We start from the raw sequence: 17,940 nt of genomic DNA on the forward strand, positions 1-17,940 counted from the left end.
TCAGTAAAGAAATTTACAATAATCAGTCCAGCGCTACTGACAACAACTGAAGGATCCTTACACACTGAATAGTGAAATAAGCATCCTCCCGAGGTCACAAAAATAATAAGTGTAACACAGGAGTGGAGAATAAATAAGCAAGGACTAAAATAGCACTAAACAGTGCAAAAACAACAACAGAACAGAGTCAATACATTCCTTTCAATAATGACTCTTGGTGTTAATAACAAAAGTCACAGGGTAGCATATTTTATTTTAAAACAAGACCCATGTATGTGTTCATGCCAAGAAACATTGCTCACTGACATATGCAAGCACAATCTTAGGAATCAAGGATGAAAAAATGGAATTCAAAGCAAGGTACATAGAAATTACAAAGATACAGCCATATTATGTCTGAAAATTAGGCTTTGGACCAAAATTATTCAGAAGAGAAAAAGAAGGTCACTTCACATTTAAAAGGATGGAACAAATTTAAATATATATACTAAAACAAAATGCACCCAATTTCATAAACACTGCAGGACTTAAAGACACAGATTGCCCTCAATATAATAACAATGAGTGACTTTAGCACCAAGATCTCACCAACAAATGAGTCATCTAGACAAAAATTCAAAAAAGAAACATGAGTTAATAATGTTGTAGTTCAAACTGATTTAAACATCTTCTCAATATTCTACCCAAAAAGTGAAGAATGCACATCATCTTAGCAGCCTATATAAAACTTTCTAAAATAAGCCATAGTATAGCACACAAAATAACAAACAGGAAATTGAGATTCCTCGTGTTCTATATGATCATAGTAGACTAAAATCAGACTTCGACAGAAAGAAAAACTACAGAAAACAGAAATGCATGCAAACTGAGAAATAGAATTTGAATGATTAAGAGGTCAACAAAGAAATTAGGGAAATTCTTGAATTCCTAAAATCAAATAATAGTGAAAACAAGCAAAGATGGGTACGCCTCGGGTGCACTGATCAGCCAACACTCTACTTGGCAAGTTCCAGGCCAGAGAGAAACCCTATCTAAAGAAAGACAGAAGGTTGGACAGTGCCAAAGGAACAACATCCAGAGTTGTTGCCTGGACACACACCTACATCACACAAATTATGTGTACACACACACACATTCATTCGCACAAATGAAATACAAAAGTGCAAGAAAATTTGGCAACAATGTGAAGAAATGTAACCCTTTATAATGTGTGTCCAGTCATTTATCGAAATCATTGTGGAGGTTCCTCAAAAATTTAAAAATAGAATTATCATAAGATCCAGCGGTGCCTCTCTTAGGGGAGCACTGCAACGGCTCTGAAGCAATATACCACAGAGATACATGTACATTGTGTTTACCACAGCACAATTCACAATAGCCAAGTTATAGAATCAACTGGTCTGGTGATAGATGAAAGAATAAACACAGACACACACACACATACAGCAGGGGTGGGGAGGAGTAAGAAGGGAAGTTGGGAGAGAGAGAATGGAGTATAATTCAGCCATTTAAAAATTATGGACCATATAGAGACTGCCATACCCGAGGATCCATCCCATAATCAGCCTCCAAACGCTGACACCATTGCATACACTAGCAAGATTTTGCTGAAAGGGCCCTGATATAGCTGTCTCTTGTGAGGCTATGCCGGGGCCTAGCAAACACAGAAGTGGATGCTCACAGTCAGCTATTGGATGGATCACAGGGCCCCCAATGGAGGAGCTAGAGAAAGCACCCAAGGAGCTAAAGGGGTCTGCAACCCTATAGGTGGAACAACAATATGAACTAACCAGTACTCCCCAGAGCTCTTGTCTCTAGCTGCATATGTATCAGAAGATGGCCTAGTTGGCCATCAGTGGAAAGAGAGGCCCATTGGTCTTGCAAATTTTATATGCCTCAGTACAGGGGAACACCAGGGCCAAGAAGTGGGAGTTGGGGGGGAGGGTATGGGGGACTTTAGGATAGCATTGGAAATGTAAATGAAGAAAATACCTAATTTTAAAAAAATAAAAATTTTTTTTAAAATTACTTTATTTGAAGAAAAATGGATGCAACATAGACCATCATACTATGCAAAATAAGTCATGCTCAGAGAGGCAAGTGTCATGTGTTTTCTCTTTTCTGGATTTTATGTTGTATAGATATGTAAAATCACAAATGTGTATAAGATATGAGAGCAGAAACAAGACAATCCAGGGGAATAAATAGGAATAAGGACTGGACAAGGTGCTTGGTATAGTCAAAGCACATGATACATTTGTATGGAAGACTCTTTATTAAATCCAAAGGACATATGTTAATAAAAAAGTATTTTCTTTTCTATATCATTCCATTTATTGCAACAATCTTACTGTTACTGTTATTTTTACAAATTTTTGTGAATTCATAATTCATCAGTAGTGTGTTTCAGATGTATAAATGTAGTAACCCTCAAAATCTAAACTTTTAATTAAATAATTGCAATATTTTTTCTTCTGTAATTCAATTTCAACTCTTATTTCAACTGGCTATGTATGGTTACACATTTTGATGTTATTTTCCTTAATTTGATAGGTACTCTTCAGTGTTCACTTATAAGTGAGAGTCTAGAATGATCCACACGTGTAATACCCACATTCTCTTGATAGGGAATTTGATAGCAAAAGTGAGAGAGCTGAGTAGTGTCTCTGCTGGACCCAATTAACCTCCCAAATTCTACTTCTCAAAACCATTCCATTGGAGTTTATAGCCAATACATAAATCTGCGGGGACATAACATGTATTCCCTAACAAATGCAATCCTGCCTGGAAATAGTCCATGGTCCAGGAAAGATCCCCCCACCTCATTCATTCTTATTCAGGCCACCCTTGTCAACTCAGTGGCCACACAGAGAACATGGAATAAAAATAGGAGGGTGACTTCTTGAGAAGAAAAGGGATGAGGATGAGAGCAAATAATGGGGTGAAATGACTAAACTTCATCACATAAATATATAAAACTGTAAACAACATTTAAAGAGGTAGGAATGCCTATTCTCTCTCAAATTTATGATTTCTTCTTAATTATTTTAAACACACACACACGCACCCTTACTCTCTCTCTCTCTCTCTCTCTCTCTCTCTCTCTCTCTCTCTCTCTCTCTCTCTCTCTCTCTCTCAAGCTATTTGTGCCAGATCTATTGGAGATGGCTGGGAACTCCTTTCCAGATACTTACACCATTCCAGCTTCTACTTTCATCAGTCTACTATTAACACCCTAAAGATGAACTCTGCCTCTAGATCCTAATGATTATGGCCTTTAAGTTTTTCCAAAGCTTTATTGTGTTTTTGTAAAACTGACAAAATCCTTCTTCCTCCATTATTACTATTTCACATTTGTAATAATTGTAGTTATTCTTTATGGTTACTTCAAAAATCCAATTCTGCTTTACATCTTCCTAATGTCTATTGCTTCTGCATGTATTGCCCTTCAAATTGCCTAGTGTGACTTTAATGCTGTTTTAGTTTTTGTTTGTTTGTTTTTTGTTTTGTTTTATGCCAAAGTATCTTTGAGGATCAAGTAGTAACTACATGAATCTAGAAAAGACATTATTAACCTTCCCAAAACTTTTTTTCCTTTTGCTATTTTTCTTCTTCCTTTCTTATCTTTATTTTCTGTGTTAATTTTAATTCTTGTGGCTTTTTTTTTTAATTCAGATGCATTTTTGTTGTTATTGTTTTTGTCTTTTGAGACAAGAGTTCGTTCTCTGTGTAACATCCCTGGCTGACCTGGAGCTTTGTAGACCAGGCTGGCCTCAAACTCACCACGATCTGCTTACCTCTGCCTCCAAAGTGCTGGGATCAAAGGCATGTGCCATCACATGTGGCTTCAGATGCATTTTTAATAAACAAGATGTTACAAGGAATAGTGCACAATTAAATATTTAAATTATGCTCTTGCCATTAGTAAATGATGTCTGGAACATACTACCATGCTACCATATTTTTCAATAAATGAAGTAAATTACCAATACTCCCCAGACTTCACTGCATCTATGTAAAATTGGAGCCTTCTGTAAGTAGAAACAATCTACAGTTCTTGAGCAAAACAGAAAACATTTATCAGCAAAGAATTGGAGACTCCAAAGGGAAAACCACAATCAACCATGCAACCAGTCTAAATGAAACTCAGTATTTCAAGTTTGAGACTTTTGTTTGCTTGTTTTGCATGTGAATTTTTATGTAGGCTTGTTTCTAAGTTTTTCTTTATATATCAAAGAAGAAACCAAAAGTGGGGACTATTTAAGAACTATACTGAAGGGAACCACCCGCTAAGAAAATAGTCACCTTCAGCTAATAGCAGAATACACAGACATCTTAAGCTACCTCCTAATTCTAATACTCATTTAATAATTTGTTGTATTATTTACCTCCATATGAAAACAAGACAATGTTTCAGAAAACAGAGGTAGCATCCAACTTCTTTGGGAGGTTTCAACATCTATATGACCATGAGCAACACTGCCTCACCATGAACACCACACTTTAGCAAATCTGTTAGGGTACAGTAGATATAAGAATTGTATTGACGTCACAGGGGAAGTAAGCCCAGCGGCTCAATTATCTCATTAAAGACATGAGTGCTTTCTCCTTTCCATCTGCCATCCACAATGTTCACTTTATCCTACACTGTATTGTGTTTCCAGAATGTTCTCAGTAAAAACATAAAAACTTGGTGTTTTCTGGTTCATGTTCACTAGAAAAGAAAGAGTGTATTTTCCCCAGTGTTCCAAAGACAAGCTGTCTTTTAGGCTAATTGAGATAACTTAGCTCATGTGCTTATCCCTAAATAAATAATTAGCACCAAAGGAAGTGATGGACTGATTGGCATAGGACTCAGCTTCTGAACAATCATTTTCAAGTGAAAGGAGACAGACACCCCGTGCTTTATTTGCAGTAATCAGAAACTAAGCAAGAGTCCAATCAACTGTGAAAACTACAAATGGAAGAAATGGAATCATCAGAGGACTTTTGAAGTGACACGGTGGATACCAAGAGTGAGGTTGAGAGCACACAGCAATCACAACTTAAACTGATCCTGCTGGTTGCTTTCAAAACTGCAATCTTCCAGACAAGGAACCTGTGACAGGATTTTTTTTATATGTATATGAGTACACTCTAGCTGTCTTTAGACACACCAATAAGAGGGCATCTGATCCCATTAGAGATGGTTGTGAGCCACCATGTGGTTGCTGGGAATTGAACTCAAGACCTCTGGAAGAGCAGTCAGTGCTCTAAACCACTGAGCCATCTCTCCAGCCCTGAGACGGGATATTTAAGGTTTCCCTCTAATGGCCGTCTTCTAAGATTAAATCCCCTCCCTTCCTTGCAGAAATCTTCAATCTACTGCCTTCATGACTATTCTGCAGGAGAAACAAGAGATCAACGCCAGCCTTCCCTCCCTCTTGGATGCCTTTAGAAAGTTGTAGCAAATTATCTTCCTTTTGTGTTTCAGCAGTTCTGTTAGTGGGCTGCTTCTTCTTCATTTTTTTTTCTTTTCTTTTCTTTTTTTTTTTTTTTTAATCCTAAGCTGATCATTACAGATAAACATAAAATCTCTAAATAGATTTTCCTAGTCAGTTAACCATATTCTTGAGGGAAAACATAAGGTAGAATCATTATTAAAAAGCGTTCTTAGTAATACTCACATCTTTATTATGTCAGTCTTTTGCCAAAAAAAAAGCACAAGATTGATAGTAAAACCCACTTAATTTTTTTCTTCACAGAATCAAGCCATCTGCCTCAAAATACACCAGCAGCCTCTTTTAGATGAATTCACACATTTTAAAACCCTGGAGTAACCATTTGAATGGAAATTGGACACTTCTTGTCATTTAGGAAGGCTTTTTAAACTGGAAAGGCTTCTCGTTTGTTCAATTAAATGTGTGTGTATGCAATACACTTTATGAAATTTATCCCAAAACAGTGAAGGCTGAAATAATATTTGAAACAGATGGTACAGCTGCTGTAGTAGCGAGCTTCCTATGGACCTAGATGGAGACATTGAGAGAAGTATGAAGTACAAGACAAAATATTGCACCATCAAGGACCTCCGCCACAGCCATTAAAAATGAGAGGTGTTTATTGCCAACTCCTCCCCAAATGGAGGTGGAGGCAAAGACTTGGCAAGTAGATTCTTTACTCTGTCCGCTCTGGATGAACTCTTCCCTTCTCCATTGAGCCTTCAGTTTTGAAAATGCTGCATCGCTGCATCGATGGCCTTGAAATTTTCTTTCTTTTTTTTTTTTTTTTTTTTTCCCATGGTGTCTTAGTGACAATTTCTTTTTTTTTTTTTCCATTTTTTATTAGGTATTTAACTCATTTACATTTCCAATGCTATACCAAAAGTCCCCCATATCCACCCACCCCCACTCCCCTGCCCACCCACTCCCCCTTTTTGGCCCTGGTATTCCCCTGTACTGGGGCATATAAAGTTTGCAAGTCCAATGGGCCTCTCTTTCTAGTGATGGCCGACTAGGCCAAGCCGGGGCCCAGCAAACACAGAAGTGGAAATTTTCTTTCTTGAACACTATCTGGAAATGATGCCAAATACATCGTTCCCAAGGGAATGTAAGCTGGTGGTCTGAATACAGCAGAGCAAAGCAAGTTAAACTTTTTAGAGCTAAGAGCAGGCCAGGGAGGCTAGCAAGGCTATTTCCCAGTTGCTCTACAATGGAAGGTAAACAAACAAAAGGACAGGGAGGGATAAGCGGCCTCATCTCCATTCCACAGAACTGGTCTCCAGAGACTCACCTAGTCTGCCTCTGTCCTGCCTCCTGCCTCCTGCCTCCTGCCTCCTGCCTCCTGCCTCCTGCCTCCTGCCTCCTGCCTCCTGCCTCCTGCCTCCTGCCTCCTGCCTCCTGCCTCCTGCCTCCTGCCTCCTGCCTCCTGCCTCCTGCCTCCTGCAAGTGCTGCTCACTAACAGGAAGAGAATGTTTTGATTCCATGCTACTTTATCTCATTTCCTTCCATTTCATTTTAAAAAATATTTTCCAGCCTTTACAAAAGTTGGTACTTTTTTTTAAGGCAGATTTAGAATTGCAATATAGGAAGGGGGAACATTTTTTAATTGCTTAAATATGCATATATTCATAAAATGAAAGTATATGTGCACTCATATCCTGTGTCTGCGTATAAGTGTTTATATTAATAGGACCCTTGACTAATTGTTTATTTTACATTAGTTGGACAGACACACTTATGACACATTTTAAAATAGCTAAGAACTATACATCTCCATCTGATCAAAAGTTCAAACACAAAATTACTGAGTTCTTCAGTATGAAAAACGTACCTGAGTATGCACAGAGAGACAGACCAGTCGTACACACTACACAGTGTTTCTGAGTATGTAAGAACGAGGAGTTAGGAAAAGGACTGAAGGAGCTGAAGGGGTTTGCAACCCCATAGGAAGAACAACAATATCAATCAATCAGATCCCTGGAGCTCCCAGGGACTGAACCACCAACCAAAGAGTACATATGTAGCAGAGAATGGCCTTGCTGGTCCTCCAATGGGAGGAGAGGCCCTTGGTTCTGTGAAAGCTTGATGCCCCAGTATAAGGGAATGCCAAGGCGGGGAGGCAGGAGTGGGGGGGGGGGGGGGGAACACCCTCATAGAAGCAGGGGGATGGAATATGGGGGTTAGGGGGTGGGCAATAATATGATATGGGGGGGCAGACCAGGAAAGGGGATAACATTTGAAAAGTAAATAAGAAAAATATCTAATTAAAAAAAACCAACAAAACAAAGAATGTTGTTTTTAAATGCAGCCATGTCTGGGTTTGAAGTTTCACACATTTCCTTCTCACTTGCAGATTTGTAGACATGGGTGTTGAAAGCAAATGCCATTAATTTATTCCAGGGTGATCCGTGCGCTACTGCAAATGACAGATCTCAGCCATTACATCCAGGTTCCACATGTGTGTACACTGAAAAGAAGTGGATAAAAGCCTTAATAAGAAACACAGCAAATGAACATGTTTAGTCTTCTCTGCAGTTCCAACAAATGAAGCCAAAATGAAAGTGTAGCCATCTTCAGAGGAGTGCTTCCCAACACAAGCATCCTTTGGGAGATTCTCACTAATGAGAGCAAATTGATTTTCTAATGCATACTTAGTTATTCCAGGGACAGAAGAGTGTCACAGCCTGAAACATTAACCTCCTACCAGTTTATAAAACCAGGCCCATACACTAGAACAAAGGAAGAATTAAGGTGACTGCAGGTCACCGCAGCAGAGAGTCCATTAGGTCTGAACTACCCCCAAATTGGTTGATTTCCCACCTTTGTCTCACCAATTATTTCAATTTCACTACATGAGCTAGCCCAGCTTTTGTTTCTATGTTCAGTCGGAAGCAGTTCCCAAGAAATATTGACTGCATAACCCAACACACGAGCCAACTCTCAGCTAGGAGCCTTGCCAAAAAAAAAAAAAAAAAAAGATTCTGATTTTTTTGTGTTTCTCTTTAAACTTAGAGACAACAAAGAAATTTCCCTAGTATCTATGAGAATTCCAGCCCACATTTTTTTCTTTGCATAATCTTTTTGACAAGGTTCTTGTAAAGAACTTTAAAATCAGAAAAGCTGCAACCCATTGATCTAAGGATTTCTTTTTAGTTACTGACATTCTCTTTCTCACGTAATTAGTGGTGAAAGCCAGTCGACAGCTGGAGAGTTTCCTTTTCTTTGATGTGCTCTTATACTTGAAAAACAAATTCTCACTGAAATTCATTTCTATAAAGTTCTACATCCGGATGTGTGAGGCACCCATACAAACACATACACATTCGCTCACACACCCCATTAACTGCAAAAAGCAGAGAAAAGTGGAAATCAATCTGGAAAAAAGAAAAAAATCAGTATGGCACAAGGGTGCTTCAACCATGTTTAACATTTTATTTTTGTCTGTTATCATGGAATGTCTGCCTGGGACGACATGATCTTTCATTCGTGGAACTTCCTACTGGTGGGCCAGGACTCCATGCTGAGGTGAGAGTCATCTGCATCTCCAGGACACCCAGAATCCTTTGCAGCTGCATGTTGCAAGGGTTGGCTTGGGAGCTGAATTCCACAGACTTAATCAATGATCTTAAGGCAAACTATAAACCCCTGAGAAACTGTAAGTTGCTAAATAAGTGAGTTTTAGCAAAAGGAACTGTGTAAGCAACAAGACAGGAAACCTTCATTTATACTCTAAAGAAAGAACTGGGAGGCTGGCAGGAAGAGTATCCATTCGTAGCCTGTTTGATGACAGGAGAAGAGCAAGCACCATCATAGGTAATAAAAATGCTACCAAATAATATGATAGTATGCTTAAGGGACCTGAAAAATTCTACCAGGAAGTGCCAATCGCTGATCAACACTGCTAACAAAGAATCTAGATACAAAATTAACTCATATAAACAAGTAGCCTTCCTAAATACAAATGACAAATTGATTGAGGAATAAAAAAAAAAAAAAAACAGGGAAATAAGATGTTTTACAATAGCCTCGAATAATATAAAATATTTCAACATATCTCTAGCCAAGCAACTAAAAGACTTGTATAATAAAACATTAAGTCTTTGAAGAAAAAAATTAAAAAGATATCAGAATCTGAACGTATCTCCCATGCTCATGGATTAGTAGAATTAATATAGAAAAATGACCATCCTACCAAAAGCAATCTACAGATTCAATACAATACCCATTAAAATTCCAACACTTGAAAGGGCAATAGTCGACATCATATGGAAAAACAAAATTCTCAGGATTTCTAAAACAAGTCATAATAATAAAAGAACTTCTGGAGGTATCACCATCCCTGGCCTCAAAACGTACTCCAGAGCTAATGGTAATAAAAATATCATGGTATTGGCATAAAAACAGACATACTGATCAATACAATCAAATTGAAAGACCCACATGAATTCACACCTGATCTTTTATAAAGTCATAAATACACACTAGAAGATAGGATTTTTAAGAAATGGTGTTGGAAAGTGGGGAGCAGAGATTGAAGGAAAAGCCATCCAGAGACTGCCCCACCTGGGGATCCAATCCCATATATACCAAACCTGGCTGCTATTGGGCATGCCTGGAAGTGCTTGCTAACTGGAGCCTGATATGGCTGTCTCCTGAAAGGCTCTGCCAGAACCCAACAAAAACAGAGGCAGATGCTCACAGCCAACCATTGGTCTAAGAGCTGGGTCCCCTATGGAGGAGTTGAAGAAGGGACTGAAGGAGCTGAGGGGATTTGCAGCCCCATGAGGGAGCAACAGTGTCAACCAGCCAAACCCCCTTGGAGCTCTTGGGGACTGGACCACTAACCAAATAGTACACATGGAGGGACCCATGGCTCCAGCCGCATATGTGGCAGAGGATGGCCTTGTTGGACATAAGTGGAAGGAACAGCCCTTGGTCCTAAGGAAGTTCGATGCCCCAGTGTAGGGGAATGCCAGAGCTGGAAGGCAGGAGTGGGTAGATGGGTGGAGGAGCACCCTCATAGAGGCAGGGGAGGGGGAATGGGATAGGGGGGTTCCAGAGGGGAGACCTGGAAAGAGGATAACATTTGAAATGTAAATAAAGGAAATATCAAATAAAAGGAAAAACAAAAGAAATGGTGTTGGTTAAATTGGATGACTACATGTAGAAAATTTCAAATAAATCCATATCTATCGCACAAAATTCAACTCCAAACGAATCAAAGACCTCAACATAAAACCAGATGCACTGAACCTCATAAAGAGAAAGTAAGGAATCGTCAAAAATGTATTGGCATAGGAGACAACTTCCTGAATAAAATACCAATAGCTCAGACACTAAGATCAATAATTAATAAATGGGACCTTATGAAACTAAAAAGCTTCTGTGTAGGAAAGAACATGGTCATTTGAATCAATCAGCAGCCTACAGAATGGGAGAAGATTTTTACAAATTTTACCTGTCAAAATGGTTAAGTCCATCACTGATCAGAGTACAAATTTGTGCAGCTACTATGGAAATCAATATGGCAGATGGATATCAATATGGCAGATGGGAAGTGATCTACCCCCACAACAGAGCTATACAACTCTTGGGCATATAACAAAAGAACATTTCATCCTACTACAGAGACACTTGCTCAACCATGTCCATTGCTGCTGTAGTGTAATAGTCAGAAATTTGAGATAACCTAGATGTCCCTCAACAAAATAATAGATAAAGAAAATGTGGTACAATTTACACAATGGAGTACTACTTGACCATTCAAAAACAAATAACAAAAAACAAAATCATGAAATTTGCAGATAAATGGAAGTAACAAAAAAAAAAAAAAAAAAAAAAAAAAAGACATCCTGAATGAGGTAACCAGAATTATGGTATCTATTTGTTTCTATGTGGACACTAGCTGTTAAGTCAGTAACAGCCCATAGAATCACAGAGGGTAGATATAGAATAGGGACTATGGAGGACAGATAGATCTTGTTAGAAAATGGAAATAGACTTGATAGTTATGGATGCATAGTTGGGGGAGGGGCATGAGTGGTCAGGGGGAAGGGGATGTGTGAGGGAATGTGGGGAGAGACAGCTGAAATTAAGAGCCATTTGAGCCATTTGAGAGGTAGTGTGAAAACTTAAGATAGTAGAGGCATACATATACAGACATACACATACATATATACATACATACATACATACGTACATATACATATGTATATATGTATATACATACACACACACACATATATATGAAGGCAATTGTGGGGAATTGCAGGCTGGTATCCAGTCGAGCTGAGGTCTGAACCCCAATGGTCATAATTCACCTACATAACATGGTAGGCGTTCCCTCAAGCTCCTGGAACTCCAGCCCCTGCCTAAGATACCACCTCCGACAGCCCCCACAAGAGAAGCATGGTCAGTAGTCACGTAAGCAATGGCCCAAGCTTCTCACCTTCAGGCTAAATTCCTGTCAACAGTGAAGACCATAAAAAGGGGTGCTCAGCCCCCACCTTGCTCCCTTATTCCTTTGTCCTCTCACCTCTCTCTTCTCTCACTTCTCTCTCCTCTTCCCTTTCCCTTTGTTTTCTTTCCTCTCTTCTCTCTCTCTCTCTCTCTCTCTCTCTCTCTCTCTCTCTCTCTCTCTCTCTCTCTCTCTCTCTCTCTCCTCTCTCTCTCTCTCTCTCCTTTCTACTTTCTCTCTTTCCTCTGCATTTCTATAATAAAGCTCTAAAACCATAGAGTCTCTACTCTGCTCCTTCAAGTTCCGCTATGCACTCTGGTCAGTGTTGGGAACTTCTTCCCTCTTCCCTCTCTCCCACAACCCTGGTGGCTTTAGCAAAGTAGCTCCAGGGTTGGGGGTTTCCCCAGGCAGAGCTGCCCCTTGACCACCCCCTGAAGAGTGGGATAGAGGAATGCCCACCCAGGGATGAGTGGATAGGGTAGATAGCAGCCCTCCCATGCCTGACTGACCAGAGAATAGAGAAACTCTGGCGGGGTGTGGGCATATTTTTTCTTCCATTCTCTCCCAGGGCCCCCTGCCCCCCCTTTTTTATTTTGTTCCCAACAGGCAATCTAAATGAAATCACCAAATAATGGGGAAGACAGAGCCCAACTGGTCATCTCTTATCACCAACAAATGAAGCTCTCAGTATTGGGATTGGGTTACTTCTAATTGAGTGGTTGGCCAGAAGGGTCCCAATTTCTTTCTCAGCCCATTTATCATTTGTGTAAAGAAAGGCTACTGATTTCTTTGAGTTAATTTTGTATCCAGCCACTTTGCTGAAGTTATTTATGTACTGTAGGAGTTTTCTGCTAAAAATTTGTGGGTCGCTTATCATATCCCCAAATACTGATACCTTGATTTCTTCCTTTCCAATTTGTATCCTCTTGATCTCCTTTAGTTGTCTTATTGCACTAGCTAGAACTTCACATACTGTATTAAACAGTTGGGGATAGAGTGGGCAGCCTTGTCTTGTCCCTAATTTTAGTAATATTGCTTGAGGTTTCTTTCCATTTAGTCTATGTTGGCTATTGGCTTGCTGTATTGTTTTTATTATGCTTAGGTGCACGCCTTGAATTCCTGATCTCTCCAACAGTTTTAACATGAAGGGGTTTATGTTTTGTCAAAGGCTATTTCAGCATCGATTGGGACAATCATGTTTTTTTTTTTCCTTTGAGTTTGTTTATAGAGTGGATTACATTGATTGGTTTTCATATATTGAACAATCCCTGCCTCCCTTTGATGAAGCCTACCTGGTTGTGGTAAATGATGTTTTTGATGGATTCTTAAAGTTGAGTTGTGAGAATTTTGTTGAGCACTTTTGCATCAATATTCATTAATAAAATTGGTCTGAGTATCTCTTTGTTGGGTCTTTGTATCAGAATAACTGGCCTCGTAGAAGGAGTTAGGTAGTATTCCTTCTGGGTTTTTTGTTTTTTAATAGTTTGAGGTACCAGCTCTTAGTATTGGTATTAGTTCTTCGTTGAAGGTCTGGCAGAACTCTGCACTAAAACCATCTAGCTGGGAGCTTTTTGGTTGGGAAAAATTTTAATGACTATTTCTATTTCTTTAGGGATAATGGGACTGTTTACATAGTTTACCTGATCTTCATATAAGTATGGTATGTGATACCTGTCTAGAAAATCATCCGTTTTGTCTAGTTTTTCCAGTTTTGTCAAGGACAGGCTTTTGTAGGAAGATCTGATTTTTTTTTTAATTTCCTGAATTTCTGTTGTTATGTCTCCCTTTTCATTTCTGATTTTGTTAATTTTTATACTGTCTCTGTGCCCTCTACTTAGTTTGGTTAAGGGTTTATCTACCTTGTTTTCTCAAAGATCCAGCTCCTAATTTTGTTGATTCTTTGTATAGTTCTCTTTGTCTCTACTTGGTTGATTTCAGCCCCTAGTTTGATTATTTCCTGCCATCTACTCCTCTTAGGTGTATCTGCTTCTTTTTGTTCTAGAGCTTTCAGATGAGCTGTTAAACTGCTAGTGTATGCTCTCTCTAATTTCTTTATGAAGGCACTCAGAGTTATAAGATTTCCTCTTAGCACTGCTTTCATTGTGTCCCATAAGTTTGGATATGTTGCACCTTCATTTTCATTAATTCTAAAAAGTCTTTAATTTCTTTCTTTATTTCTTCCTAAGTTATCATTGAGTAGAGCATTGTTCAGCTCCCTTGTATATATGGGCTTTCTGTTGTTTTTATTGTTATTGCTTAATCTGTGCTAATCTGATAGAATACATGGGATTAATTCAATCTTCTTGTATCTGATGAGGCTTGTTTTGTGTCCAATTATATGGTCAATTTTGAAGAAGGTTCCATGAGGTGGTTAGAAGAATGTATATTCTTTTGTTTTGGAGTGAAATGTTCTGTAGATATCTTTTAAACCCCTTTGGTTTATAACAACTGTTAGTTTCATTGTGTTTCTGTTTAGTTTATGTTTTGATGACCTGTCCATTGGTGAAAGTGGATGTTGAAGTCTCACACTATTATTGTATGGGTTTTAATGTGTGTTTTGAGCTTTACTAAAGTTTCTTTTACAAATGTGGGGCCCTTGTATTTGGGGCATAGATGTTCAGAATTGAGATTTAATCTCAGTGGATTTTTCCCTTGATGGATATGAGGTGTCCTTTCCCATCTCTTTTGATAAGTTCTAGTTGAAAGTCTATTTTATTGGATATTAAAATGGCTATTCCAGCTTGCTTCTTGGGACCATTTATTTAGAAACCTCTTTTCTAGGCCTTTACTCTGGGGTAGTTTCTATCTTTGTTTCTGAAGTATGTTTCTTTTGTGGAACAAAATTTTGGATCTCATTTATGTAACCAGTCTGTTAGCCTATGTCTTTTTATTGGGAAATTGAGTTCATTGATTTAGAGATATATTAATTACCAATTATTATTACTTCCTCTTATTTTGTTATTGGAGGTAGTATTATGTATGTGTGATTCCTTTCTTTTGGTTTATTGTGAGATGGTTAATTTATTATTTTCTTGGATATAGTTATAGTAACTGTGTTGGAGTTTTGATTCTAGTATCCTATGTAGGGCTGAATTGACAGAAAAGATATTGTTTAAATTTGGTTTTGTTACTGAATATCTTGGTTTCTCCTTCTATGCTGATTGAGAGTTTTGCTGGGTATGGTAGCCTGGGCATTTGTGTTCTCTTAGAGTCTGTAAGACATCTGTTCAGAATCTCCTAGCTTTTAGAGTCTCTGTTGAGAACTCTGGTATAACTCTGATTGGTCAGTCTTTATATGTTACTTGGGCTTTATCCATTACAGCTTTTAATATTCTTTCTTTGTTCTGTACATTTAGTATTTCGATTATTATATGGCATGAAGATTTTCTTTTCTGGTCCAATCTACTTGGTATTCAGAAGACTTCTTGTACATTTGTGGCCATCTCTTTCTTTAGCTTAGGAAAGTTTTCTTCTGTGATTTTGTTAAAGATGTTTTCTGCCTTTGAACTGGGAAACTTCACTCTCTTCTATCTCTATTATTCTTATGTTTGGTCTTCTCATTGTGGCTCGAATTTCCTGGATTTTTTTAGGTTAGGAACTTTTTACACTTGGCATTGGCTTTGACTGATGTATCAGTATCTTCTATGGTACCTTCTATGCCTGAGAGTCTCTCTTCCATCTCTTGTGTTCTGATAGTGATGCTTGAGCCTTTTGTTCTTCCTAGGTTTTCTATCTCCAGGGTTGCCTCCACTTGTGATTTCTTTATTGTTTCTATCTCCATTTTTAGGTCTTGGACCATTTTGTTCAATTCCTTCTCCTATTCATTTGTATTTTCCTGTGTTTCTTTAGGGGAATTATTTATATCCTCCTTAAAGACCTCTTCATGAGATGGGATTTAAGGTCAGAATCTTGCTCTTCAGGCATGTTAGGGTATATAGACCTTGTTGTGGTAGGAGAGCTAGGTTCTGATGGAACCAAATTACACTGGCTTCTGGTCATTATGTTCTTTTTTTTCCATTTTTTATTAGGTATTTAGCTCATTTACATTTCCAATGCTATACCAAAAGTCCCCCATACCCGCCCACCCCCACTCCCCTACCCACCCACTCCCCCTTTTTGGCCCTGGCATTCCCCTGTACTGGGGCATACAAAGTTTGCGTGTCCAATGGGCCTCTCTTTCCAGTGATGGCCGATTAGGCCATCTTTTGATACATATGCAGCTAGAGTCAAGAGCTCCGGGGTACTGGTTAGTTCATAATGTTGTTCCACCTATAGGGTTGCAGATCCCTTTAGCTCCTTGGGTTCTTTCTCTAGCTCCTCCATTGGGAGCCCTGTGATCCATCCATTAGCTGACTGTGAGCATCCACTTCTGTGTTTGCTAGGCCCCGGCATAGTCTCACAAGAGATAGCTACATCTGGGTCCTTTCAATAAAATCTTGCTAGGGTATGCAATGGTGTCAGCGTTTGGATGCTAAGCCTTGAAGATATGGGCACAGGGGAAAAATTCCTGAACAGAACAGCAATGGCATGTGCTGTAAGATCGAGAATTGACAAATGGGACCTAATGAAACTCCAAAGTTTCTGCAAGGCAAAAGACACCGTCAATAAGACAAAAAGACCACCAACAGATTGGGAAAGGATTTTTACCTATCCTAAATCAGATAGGGGGCTAATATCCAACATATATAAAGAACTCAAGAAGGTGGACTTCAGAAAATCGAACAACCCCATTAAAAAATGGGGCTCAGAACTGAACAAAGAATTCTCACCTGAGGAATACCGAATGGCAGAGAAGCACCTGAAAAAATGTTCAACATCCTTAATCATCAGGGAAATGCAAATCAAAACAACCCTGAGATTCCACCTCACACCAGTCAGAATGGCTAAGATCAAAAATTCAGGTGACAGCAGATGCTGGCGTGGATGTGGAGAAAGAGGAACACTCCTCCATTGTTGGTGGGATTGCAGGCTTGTACAACCACTCTGGAAATCAGTCTGGCGGTTCCTCAGAAAATTGGACATAGTACTACCGGAGGATCCAGCAATACCTCTCCTGGGCATTTATCCAGAAGATGCCCCAACTGGTAAGAAGGACACATGCTCCACTATGTTCATAGCAGCCTTATTTATAATAGCCAGAAGCTGGAAAGAACCCAGATGCCCCTCAACAGAGGAATGGATACAGAAAATGTGGTACATCTACACAATGGAGTACTACTCAGCTATTAAAAAGAATGAATTTATGAAATTCCTACCCAAATGGATGGACCTGGAGAGCATCATCCTGAGTGAGGTAACACATTCACAAAGGAACTCACACAATATGTACTCACTGATAAGTGGATATTAGCCCCAAACCTAGGATTCCCAAGATATAAGGTACAATTTGCTAAACACATGAAACTCAAGGAGAATGAAGACTGAAGTGTGGACACTATGCGCCTCCTTAGAATTGGGAACAAAACACCCATGGAAGGAGTTATAGAGACAAAGTTTGGAGCTGAGATGAAAGGATGGACCATGTAGAGACTGCCATATCCAGGGATCCACCCCATTATGTTCTTGTTATTGCCTTTCACCATCTGGTTGTCTCTGGTTAACTGACCTGTGGGTCTCAGATTGGAACAGGCCTCCTTGGAGGCAGGTAGAGCTGTGTGTCATAATTTAGAGATCTCCTGGGAGGCAGGCAGTGCTATCTCTGGTTAAAGTGGGTCTCCTGTGTTCTTGGATAAAGCAGACCTCCTGGGAGACAGGCAAGGCTGTGGGGTGGAAAAGTAGGCACCCCAATCTGCCATGTGTGCAAGTAGAGGTGCAGACTGGAAGGTCAGTGAGGCTCTGGCAGAGTGGGATGTATTCCTTTGTGCTAGGTTCTGTGGGGGGATCCCAGCTTGTGTGGATATTGAGGCAGGGGTCTCACCTGTGTCTCTGGTTAGAGCAGATCTCCTGGGAGACAGGCAAGGCTGTAGGGTCCAGGAACAGGAACACCAATCTGCCATGAAGGG

General features: G+C 39.4%; 1 long non-coding RNA gene across 2 annotated transcripts in view; it reads right to left on the reverse strand.

The window, feature by feature from the left end:
- Window positions 1–7,676: 7,676 nt before the first annotated feature.
- Gm45968 overlaps window positions 7,677–17,940 on the reverse strand; it is a 161,620-nt gene continuing 151,356 nt past the window's right edge. For both annotated transcript variants that reach the window (XR_001782016.2, XR_001782015.1), the window contains exon 6: window positions 7,677–7,948. This is a non-coding gene — a long non-coding RNA (predicted gene, 45968). The remainder of the gene's footprint in view (window positions 7,949–17,940) is intronic.

This window comes from Mus musculus, chromosome 16 (genome assembly GCF_000001635.26).
Source record: "Mus musculus strain C57BL/6J chromosome 16, GRCm38.p6 C57BL/6J".
NCBI lineage: Eukaryota > Metazoa > Chordata > Mammalia > Rodentia > Muridae > Mus > Mus musculus.